We start from the raw sequence: 7,051 nt of genomic DNA, 5'->3' as shown, positions 1-7,051 counted from the left end.
TAAAAACCAAATTATACATTGGGCTTTAAAGTCAAAGGAAAAAGATGGCATTAGTAAAAGTGTGATTGCTGGAAGGTTTGTTGAATAAAAAAAGGATGACAGGACCCGATGTTACTGAAAAAACTTGTTTTTTTTCCCCTCAAAGAACGATACAAAATATATTAACTTTTCTTTTTTTGCTTTCTTCTTAAATCCTGGAATTTAAAACAACGTGTAAAGAGTTTAAAGTAAAAAAAAAAGAGCAGGATTTACAAAGACAAAACAATCTTTGATACTCTGAATAAACTACAGCATTGCTTCAACTGTCAGCTCGGTGCATCATGAATCTGCTGGGGGCGAAAACAACAAGCGATTAACTTCGGTAAAAAAGCAACAGACAAGACAGAAACAACTATTACGCCCATTTCACATAATTCATTTGCAGTACATATGCCTACGGAAACAGCCATTGTGCTTTCACACAAGATGCGTTTGCAGTGGGTCACCAATCTGCGGCTTCTGAATCAATAAAAAGAACTGCAACAAAAAAATTGTTTTATGCCACAAAAAAAGTAAACAATATATACTTATAATCAAATACATGCCGACGTAATTACAAGTACAATCGAAGAACTGTTGTGACAATTTCTATTGGGACAAAATGAAATTTGGATAGAGTGAGAAACAGCTTGACAAAGCAAACACCTTCAAACTACAATTTGTCAATGGTAATAACGTATAGGTAGGTGTGGCTCTGAAGCTCCGCCTTCTTTGACTTGGAAATCTCTGGTTTATATCTTTTGTTCAGTCAAGGTCAAGTTTGGACAAGTAAAAACATGAACACACTGGAGAGCTGGATCGTTGTAGAAAATGAAGTTCTTATTGAAAGTGACAATGTTCCTGTTTAACACTGTAAAGCTGCTTGCTTTAAACAATCCACTGTCTAAAGTGCTATATAAATAAATGTGACGTGACTTGTTATCCACATCACTATGATCAGATGCTTTCTTAACAGCCATTTTCTCACCGCTGACATTTTTGTGGCGTTTTATTTATTTATTTTTTTTGAGAGGAAAGCATGGAGCACATACAGCAGTGTGAATGTTTTTTAACCCATTTTTAGTGACATAATAGTACTTAAAAATACCTAAAAGACAAAAAGAAAGTGCGACTAAATAGAAGATGTAGGTGACATTAAGATAAAAGAAAAACTTTAGAGCCAAATAATAACTTTAAACTACTAACCTATTTTCAACAAAAGAAAAAAAAAATCAACTTAAAAATTAACAATAAATAATTAGAATTTAGTGTTAAAACAATAGTAATTAGCAGTGCACAGGAGAGGAATCCTGTTCTGATCCATGCTGATGGTAAGATGTAGTTAGAGGTGTTAGATGGGGAGGATGATGGCTCTTGACTACATGGGAGGAGGAGATGGGGTGGAATGCCAGAAATCCTGCTGTTTATGGGGGCTGTAAACGTGTGTCTTGATGTCGCTGATTTGCATCCGCTACCTCCGGATCTGAAAGGTAGCTGAGGATATAAATGTGTGCTCGGTTCTGGTTCCTAAGCCTGTTAACTTTAGGCACTAAACTGAGGGCAAAATAGTAAATCCCATCGTCCTGTCACGGTACATGTGGTTGTGGCGTGGGTTATAGCGGTTTGTCTGCTGCACTTGGTGATATAACTCTTCTCCTTTTCGGTCTCTGTCAACCTTTAGACATTAGTGCTGGTGCTCTGGGATGTTTGATGGGGGAATCTGCTATTCGAGCAGATAATGGAAGAAAGGAGGTGCTCAGAGGTGGTGAGGGTCATAGAAAATATTTGACCTTCTGGTGTTAGTGTTGCATGCTTCTGTACAACAGTAAGGGGACTGTATGGTCAACGTAAATGGCAAAATTCTGGTTCCACATCCTCCTGAGTCATTCTCATATCCACTGGTTTATTACCTTTTTGGGTAACACTTATAATAACTGCACGCTATTAATCATTAGTTAAGCATGAGTAAACAGTTAATACATCATTTATAAAACATTAATAGACATTACTATGCAGTTCATAAATATAGCTATATATGCCTTTTTCTTGATTTATAAGCATATCTATAATGCGTTTAATGATTGTATTTTCATACTTTGTTAATGATCAATTAATAATTTCTAAATGAAGTATAAAATTATTTGCAAACCAGTTGTTTAAGAGTTGTCAGTCATTTATAAGACCACTAAGAAAGTGTAAGTAAATTTAGTAAATACAGGTAGTTATAAAGCATTTATTAGTGGTCAGTTAACTATTTTTGTGAGCTAATCTAAAGTGAGGACTATTCATGCTTTGTAAAGCATTTATAAAGGCGATTTAAAGACTCGTCAATCTTCTAAACAGTAAAATGTAACAAACACAACACAGTGATACAGAACATAGAAATATTTAACAGCCTTTAAAAATGCTTTACAAGGCATGACTAGTCCTCACTTTAGATTAGGTCACAAAAATAGTTAACTGACCACTACTAAATGCTTTATAACTACCCAAATTAATCCTTAATTACAGCATTAATACATGTTAATAAAGCATTTATTAACACATTAAGTAACCATCACTGTCTGAATAATAAGATGTATGAATGTACATTTAAATAGTTTATTAATCATGTACTTACTCGCTCTAAGTAATCGTATGAACCACGGACAACTCTTAAATAACTGGTTTATAAAAAATGCAATTCTTCATTTAGAAATGATAAATTGATCATTAATAAAGGATGAAAATACAATTATTAAACAAATTATAGATATGCTTTTAAATCAAGAAGAAAGCATTTATAGCTGTATTTATGAACTGCTTATTAATGTCTATTAATGCTTTATGAATGATGAATTAATGGTTTACTCATGCTTAACTAATGATTATTAGCGTGTAGTTATTATAAAGTGTTACCCATTTTTGATCATAGACCGTCTTGGGCAAAGATTGGTTATCTGGTGGACCTTTGGTATTCAACCATCCAGATTGAGAGTGCTGTTGAGCACTGAAAGCTGTCTCTGTGGTCACTGTATCCTATAATCACAACTACATCCTCAATCCTTATGAGAACCAAAAGTGGCTGGATGAGATGGAAGAAAGAAAGAGGAAGAGTTCTACCACATGTGAGAAATTTTAGTTTAAGGGATGCAAAGAAGCCTACTGTATGATGTGCGAAAGATACTTTGCACATTTTCAGCTCCCCTGTGTCCAGGCAAGACCACATGGTCTAAGACTAACTACCAAACTACTATACTACTTCCTACCAACTACCATAAAACAATCTTTAATCTACAGGACTTTTTGGAAATTGTAAATAGCTTAGCTTTTTTGAGAAAATTGCGGAGCTCTTTATATAATTCTAACTCATGCTTCCAGGGAAAATGTTTTTTTAAATACTGAGAGTTGTCAGAAGTCCCTGTAAAGTCAAAATTAAGTATGTGTTCTGAGTTCGTCACACCACAGAAAAATTTGTTATTAGCCACCCAGCCAAATTTGAATGATAAAAAAATGCCAGCAAGTACATAAAATAAGCTATCAAAATCTTGAAAAAATGAGCAGTTATCTCTGTTCTCAAACGCTGGGGGCGTGTCCGCTGGCTGCGCTGAAACCACGCCCACTAGCGGGAATGCTGTCGCTGCTTTCGCGACAGGAGGATGAACGCCGAGGCGGGAGATAGTTGTTTCGGCCCCGTTCACCAGTAACAGTGGATTATCAGTGAATCCCAGGTGTCTCCGAGGAAAGTTTATAAAACGATCCAGTGTAAAATGATCACTACAGAGGCGGGTGTTGCTGTCGGTGATCCTCAGCTCTTCATCAAGGTTTGCTCTCTAAAAACCTCTTCTTGATGTGATCGTTTTTAGGGAATTTAAATGAAGATACAGATCTGTTTTGTACACGATCGCATCCAGGTAGCCTATGCATGTCCGTGTCGAAGGCATAGCTAGCTAGAAAACTGTAGGCTCAGCTGTAGTAACTAATAGTACTGACAGTCACTCGCGATTGAGCGGTGAATGCGAATGTGCTCGGGGAGTGTTATTGTGTGTTAGGGGAGAAATCAGACTCTATGCGTCATCAAATAGGGGTGTGTCCAGGAGCTCATGGGCTCCAGTGCGTCATTGAGCCCTGTTTTAGCCCCGCCCAAACAATCCGTAAAATTGCAATGGTGAAAAACTGTTGAACGGTCTAACTCCACATTTCAGTACTTCACAGTTCACAGTCTTTGTAATATGTTTTAGCAATACATATGTAACATTTATAATGTGTTTAGAACTTTTTTGTAGAATTGCCTTTACAGGGACTTTAATGGTGGTGGTGATGGTGGTGAAGTCATGCAACTGCAGTATAGCCTACATTCAGCTTCTTTGAGACTTTCTACCAAGAATGCTGATACAGCTCTTGCACTGGTTGTATAGAGACTGGAATGACATGCATAAGCGCCATTGGTACCCCATAAACCTGTCCCTATTGCGGTAACGCTTTCTTTTACAGTCCAGTTAACCATGAAAATACTACAGTATGTACTTATTTTAGTAACTACAATTACTGGGTAATAACTAGTTCTAACCCTGAACCTACCCCTAAACCTACCCCTGTTCCATGTACTTACCTTATACAGGGGTTGGACAAAAAAACTGAAACACCTGGTTTCACTACACAATAATTTGTTAGAATGGTGAGGGCCTCATTTTGCATCCAAATACAGCACCAATTGACAGATAGTAGTCCTTCACAGTGACCAGAGGGATTATGAGCCGTTCCTCTTCCAGAACAGTGTCCAGGTCACTATATGATGCTGGTGGACTCGCTCCTCCAAAACACCTCAATAATATTCAGATCTGGTGACTGTCAGACCATGGGAGATGTTCAACGTCACTTTCATCTTCATCAAACCCTTCTGTCACAAGTCTTGCTGTGTGTGTTGGTGCATGATCATGCTGATACACGGTTTGAGCATCAGGTGCTCATGATCCTCCAGAAGGGTTTCGTAGTCCTCGGCAGTGTCGTGTCCATCAAATACAATCAGGATTGTCATGATATTGGAGCTCAAACCATCACTGATCCACCCGTGCTTCACCCTGAAGATTGGCCGCCAGGCCTATAGATGTGAAACCTCCAACATTGGCCAGTGTTTCAGTTTCATTGTCCAACCCCTGTATTAGCCAGTACTTTCTAGGTAAGTACACTGTAAGTACTGTACTGTAAAAGGAAGCGTTACCCCTATTGCTATCTGCCTTGATTGATTGCTCTTGTCTGCTTTGCTGCTGTTTTATGTCTGTAATCTCTATTCAATATCATTCCTTGTTGTTTTTATTTGCTAAATTTAACTTACTCATCAACATCTATTAAATAGTGTCTATTATTGCCCATCACATTAATCTGACATAGCTTTTAATTAAATCATTATCGCTAACACAACACACGCTGATATCTTGCTAGCCTGTTAACCTGCCATCCGTGCTTTCTCACATCAGGACTTTGAAGGCTTTTTAGATATTTGGCATTTGGTACTTCCGGCTACGTCGCCCGTGACCTTTTGAACGTAATTACGTATTACGTGACATTACAAACGCGCCTCACAGAATAGAGCAAGGCTAGCATTTGTCCTTAGAAAAGTTACATTTTTGGAATAAGTTTTGAAATAACCGATAGTTTCGCATGATAAGACCCTTATTCATCGTCTGGTGTTGTTTAAAGACATTTGAAGCTGCATCTGAAACTGTTACTAACTGTCTTTTGGACCTTGGACCATCTCGTTCCCATGTAAGTCCATTATACGGAGAAAAATCCTAGAATGTTTTCATCAAAAACCTTAATTTCTTTTCGACTGAGGAAAGAAAGACATGGACATCTTGGATGACATGGGGGTGAGTAAATTATCAGCAAAAGTTTTTTCAAAAGTGAACTAATCCTATAAGTGGCAAGTGGCAAAACATTCAAACATGGTACTTCTCTTACGTAAAAATGCAGTATCACGAACTTTTTTAAATAAAAACTTACCAACCAGGCAAACTGCCTCCCATGCTTTTTTTCTTGGGAAATTTTGTAAAAGAAATACAGCAGGTCATAAAGATTTTTTTCCCCTCACTTCCACATTCAGACTTAAGTGTCATTCATGTCGCCTTGTTTCTTAGGTAATAAATAGTGTATTGTATTTCACAAGGAAAAAAGCATACAGAAGCCGTGGATCAACTGCACACTGCAAACGCATCTTATGGTAAAGCACAATGAGCATGCAGCTTCTGCACCACATAGTACTGCAAACACATCATGTGTGAAACAGGAGTTATAGAGCAAACACTTCAGATGACCACTAATTTACCCAGCTTGCAAGGTTTGCGACGGATCCGTTTAGGAGGGACTGAGGGCTCAGAAGTTTCAGGCTCGAGGCTTCGTTTCATTCTTTTTTCAGGAGTTCTGGCTGCAAACACACATTTCAGTCAACGTTTGTCAGAATTCACCAATTATAGAAATTATAGAGTAAATAAAGGGTTAAGGAATCATTCCTATTTTTAAAGAATTTGTATTGCTATTCCTAAAGCACAAAAAGCATTAAAATAAGCTGAAAGTTCACACACTCGCAAATACATTGCTTTCAGAAAGTATTCAGACCCCTCCATTTTGTCCACATTTTGATATGTTGCAGCCTTATGCTAAAATACACGTGAACAACATCTTTTTAAAGATGAACCTAACCCCAGGTTAGCAGAGTCAAACTTCTACTTAAACCTGAATTAAGTGATATCATATAATAATAGACTGTTATACTAAGGCTGTGGTTTCTTCATGTAAACTGTCAATGGTGAAATTATACAGTATTGCATGAAATACAAATCTACAATGGTAAAAACACATACCAAGGGTTTGCTCAAGTTCTTTTAACTCTTCCTCTTGCTGCTTGAGCTCTTGTCGCTTCTGTTTCATCTGAGGACTCTGCAGGTACTGGAAATGATTTTTATATTCAAATTCGACATCAGAGGCCTTCTGCATTGCACCACTGTACTGCTGTAATAATTCTGTAAGTGAACATTCAAATATAATAGAGAGATTA

At 37.4% G+C, this 7,051-nt stretch overlaps 1 long non-coding RNA gene across 2 annotated transcripts; it reads right to left on the bottom strand.

Moving 5' to 3' along the window:
* Positions 1-111: 111 nt before the first annotated feature.
* LOC120477388 (uncharacterized) lies at positions 112-7,051 on the bottom strand. 2 transcript variants are annotated; one of them, XR_016147415.1, is made up of 3 exons: positions 6,858-7,051; positions 6,323-6,421; positions 112-329 (listed from the first exon to the last, which is right to left on the bottom strand). It is a non-coding gene; the product is annotated as an uncharacterized LOC120477388 (long non-coding RNA). The 2 variants fall into 2 exon arrangements; XR_016147410.1 differs by having other exon boundaries at positions 112-326; positions 6,858-7,048.

The sequence above is a fragment of the Pimephales promelas genome, chromosome 1 (assembly GCF_988280905.1).
Source record: "Pimephales promelas chromosome 1, fPimPro1.hap1.1, whole genome shotgun sequence".
NCBI classification, from domain to species: domain Eukaryota; kingdom Metazoa; phylum Chordata; class Actinopteri; order Cypriniformes; family Leuciscidae; genus Pimephales; species Pimephales promelas.
Note: the sequence above shows the minus strand (reverse complement) of the source record. Positions and strands in the feature narration are given on the sequence as shown.